The sequence below is a fragment of the Lepidothrix coronata genome, unplaced genomic scaffold (genome assembly GCF_001604755.1).
Source record: "Lepidothrix coronata isolate B3197 unplaced genomic scaffold, Lepidothrix_coronata-1.0 Scaffold60, whole genome shotgun sequence".
Lineage (NCBI taxonomy): Eukaryota > Metazoa > Chordata > Aves > Passeriformes > Pipridae > Lepidothrix > Lepidothrix coronata.
Window position 1 is genome coordinate 3,253,314 of NW_016690240.1, and position 4,166 is coordinate 3,257,479.

Here is a 4,166-nt window from a genome sequence, read left to right on the forward strand (position 1 = left end):
CTTCATATCCCAGCACACAGGGACTATACAACATCCCCCCCAGGCCCGAGATACCACAGAGGAAATCTCTGGGCTGCTGACAGTAGAAAAGCCCCACCTAATGGTTGAATTTGTAAAGCAGCTGCAGGCAAGCAGTGAGGAAAGCAGAGAAAACGTAGGAATACTGGCAGGAATAGCAAGGACATTTAGGAAACCATTTACTCTCTTATTCCTGTGTTGGTAAGCACTGGACATCATCCAGAAGAAGTTTATCTGGGTGACCAGAGAAACCTGAAAAGTGATAACTAGGGATCTTTATGGATTTGGGAGTGGGGGATTTCTCTGGAAGACTAAAGTAAATCTCTGCTACCTGAGAAATAAGCACAGCACAAGCCTGAGAAATAAATCAGCAAAACAACTTTAACTAGTGCACTCACTGTGTGGTTTCCAAAATGTATCAGGTCCTGTAAGCTTTATTTCTCCTTTTAATTTCCAGGAGCATCTTTCTATAGAATTGAAACATTTTTCACTCCTTGATGAGAACTTAGGAAAAATAGGGCAAAAATTCATGCTAAGTATCTGCTTTCCTGCCCACCCAAAAGACTTTTTGTATAACCAGAGAATCAGCAGGTCAGTATTTTACCTCTTATTACTTCAAGGACCTGAAAAATTCTTGGAATTGCTACACATCTTCTGTTACTGCATTTGGTTTATCCTCAATGTGTCTCAGTTGTAGGTGGAAGAACAACTTTGTAAGATGGTGGGATTTTCATTTGGTAAACAAGAGCTACAGGAGGCTCCCAATGATGCATGTCATTCAACTGCAGAAATGTATTGCCACAGGGAAAAATTCCTGGGGAAATAAAATAATGCACTGAACTGGTTATTCTTGAAAAGCCACCAAATAGCTGTTGTGGGCTCTATTTAAAAAAAAAGTCTAGTGACTCCAAATGTCCAAAATGGGACATCTTATCAAAGATCTGATTTTTGGAGTAACTGCTCAGCATTAGCTCTCTAAAAATCAAGATTCTTTCGTAAGATGCCTCATGTTAGGTAACCAAAGTGCCTTCTAAATAAATTGCCCCAGGTTTCTGAAATACATGAGAGTTTCGTCCTTGCCCCAGCATCTAAAAAAGAAAAGGATGTGAACAAAAGAATTGGTGTGCAAGGACTGGCCAGCTCACTGCAGCTCTGTAGGTGAAAGCAGCCAGTGTAGGTTGCTTTTGCCACAAGGAATTGCAACTACTTTAACTGTCTCCAAGCTTCAGGACACTTATTCAGAAGACCAGAAATCCCCAAAAGACATCTTCTTTATTAACTCATTTAAATTACACACATCATACAACAGGAAAGTCTGTACCATTGTCATACAATACAGATTTCTTAATAAAACTGTTTTCCTTCTTAGATGGGTTCCTTATTTGTACCATTGAGTCTTACTTGTGTGTTGAGAAGATTAAAATAATAAAAGCATATAAAATAACAATCTTGTAATTATTCTGTCATTATTAGGGAAAGAGCATGAGAAACAAACAGCACCTGTGTCTCATCAGTATACAAACTGTTTTCCTTATGCCCAAGAGAGCTCACACATGACAAGTTTCATAAGACAGCTGACAATAGGTAGAAAACATGGAACATTAATAACACAAATGTCATGGCTTTGAAAAGACCTTGGCTAACTGCATTTTCTGCAGCTTGCTCCTTGCTGCCCTGTCCCCACTGGCTCCTCAGAACTGGGCAAAAAGCAGGCTGTGTGTCAGAGAGATGACTCCAGCCCTGAAAAGGGAGCAGTGACAGAGTAAGGACCAGGTTGGTTGGACCAACTTCGTCCTCCTATGCAGCCCATCGTGTGGGGGTGGCTGGCCAGGGTGGCATGACCTGACATGACTGCCTACCTTGCCTTTGCTTGGTGAGGGCAGTGATTAAGTGCACACCTGAAATTAACCTGGTGCCATGACAGGGCTGGACCAGGTTTTGATACCTGTGGTTCAAGGCTGGCAGAAGAAGTCAGTAACCTGGTGGCCACATAAGTACATTTGAGCTGTGGAAAGGCCTTGGGCAGCTACTCCTTTATATAAAACCTTTAAGGAAAAGAGCTTTTATAGTTGAGGTTGCCAGATGCTGTCCTCCCCAGAACACGAAACTCCGGTAAAACTGAACCTTTGAACGTGGAAATACAGTTACCCACTGAGTAGTCCACAGTGACCAACAAGCATTCCAGCCCTGCCTGCTGCTTGGCCAGAGTAGTCAGGCAAACCCAGGGCTAGCCTGTGAGAAGCAAATCCTGGGGAGACCCCTAACACTTTCCCTGGACCCTTCTTTTGCTTCCACAAATAACAGTGAAGGGAAGAGAAGGATCTTGCTGTGGGTTCACCTTGCCCCACCTGAAGATATTATTATTGGTAATAACATTCCCCTATTATTACCTGAACTAAGGTCAGCAGATGCTTGGGGACTTTTGATGTTCCTTTGGTATTTCTCTTCACAGACTCGTACAACCCATAATTGAAAAAGGTACAAAGAGTGTGTGTAAATTCTGTGGGAACACAGTTCTCTGCAAGAGTGAGTATGATGCTGAATGTCACTAAGAATTAGAAGAAACAGACTTGTATAAGCACCACATGGAAGTAAACACTTCAGCACAACCTGTTCCTAAGAAAATATAACGAAAATAGAGTCAAGTCTTGATTTTGCCCTCCCAAAGCAGTAAGGTTTTCTGATGTCAAAAGAATCAGCTTCAGACTATGCCTTCCTTCTCCATCTGCGTAAGAGGAATGAATGACTTTTTCCTTCACCTTGGTGCCTGTCTTTATACACGTAAGTTCTTTGGGTCATGGCAGTCTGCAACAAGTGTACTACCAGGGATGTACCAGGGATGTACTGCTCTTCTGACTGTAACCAAGAGCTCACCTGGAGTTTCACAGCGATGTGAAAACTCAGTCTGAATATTACATTTATTATTTTCTAATAACCTCAGTCCCTCATTTTCAGAATTCACCTGGAAGCAAACATGTGGCATAGGCACAACCTCTAGGTGCTTCTCTGCTTCCCTTTCAGGCAAGCTAACACTGAGGCTTAGTTATAAACTAAAAAATTGGTTCAATGACTTCTTGAAAAATCTTTCTAAAATAAGTGGACGTTGCTCTCCAATGTACACCACTAGTGCCCAGCTCTAGACAAACTGAAATGCAAAATCAGGTCTTTCTTCATGTTTTCTCCTTTAGAAATCCAGGTTTAAATGAAAAATCATCTCTTTGCAAATCTCAGGGCACAAAGTACAATGAGATAATTACCTAGTTCCAGGGGCTGAAAAGTTCAGCTTCACTTCTGAAGATCATAAGACAACCACAGCCTCCATGAAGATGGTTAAAATTCCATTTGGAATGTTTTGTGACTGATGAAGGATTGTAAGAATGTATTAAGTCAATCAGCAACAACAGGACCCCAAAGCTTTGGTAGGTTTGCTAGGCAGCCCCTTGTGTGGTGGTTCCCCTCCTTGTATCCTATGGCAACAGAGCAGCTTTCTCCACAGCAGAAGCTCCAGGTGGGACAAGACCACAACAAAACCTCCGGTAAGAGCCAAAGGAGGCCATGGAAGATAGGCATGAATCTCACCCACAGTTGCTAGGACTAGCAGGGCCATTACATTACAGGCAGGAGACATAGCACTAACAAGGCTCTGTGTTTCTCATTAGGATGCCATATAATGGTACTTAGGACATGGCTTATAGGGCTGGCAAAGGCAGGGCTGCAGATTCTCAGGTTTCGCTGGGGTGCTTTCAAACCCTTCTGTTCCTGGAGGAGCTAGATTATGTGTGTTTTCCTTTCAGCAGCTTAGAGATAGCTTTTATTCAAAATAGGGTGAAACTGAGGTTGTCTCAGTTTCCTTTTGGGGTTTTTTTTGAGTTTTGAATGGAAGCAATACTATAAAAATTAAACATTTTCTTTAGGTTTTGACTTTTTATGGTTAATTGGATGCAGCTGTGATTCGAGAGCACTACAAAATAACCACTGAAATAAGGTAAATGTTCTCCTTAAAATTTATTTCAAATAGAAAAATGCATTCCGATAATGTTCCTCCAGCCTGACAAAGAAAGCTCAAACTTCCTGAAACACCATGTTTTAGTATCTTTCAAAAATAAAACATGTTCTCATGGCAAAAATATGCTTTTCTTCTCCTCCTT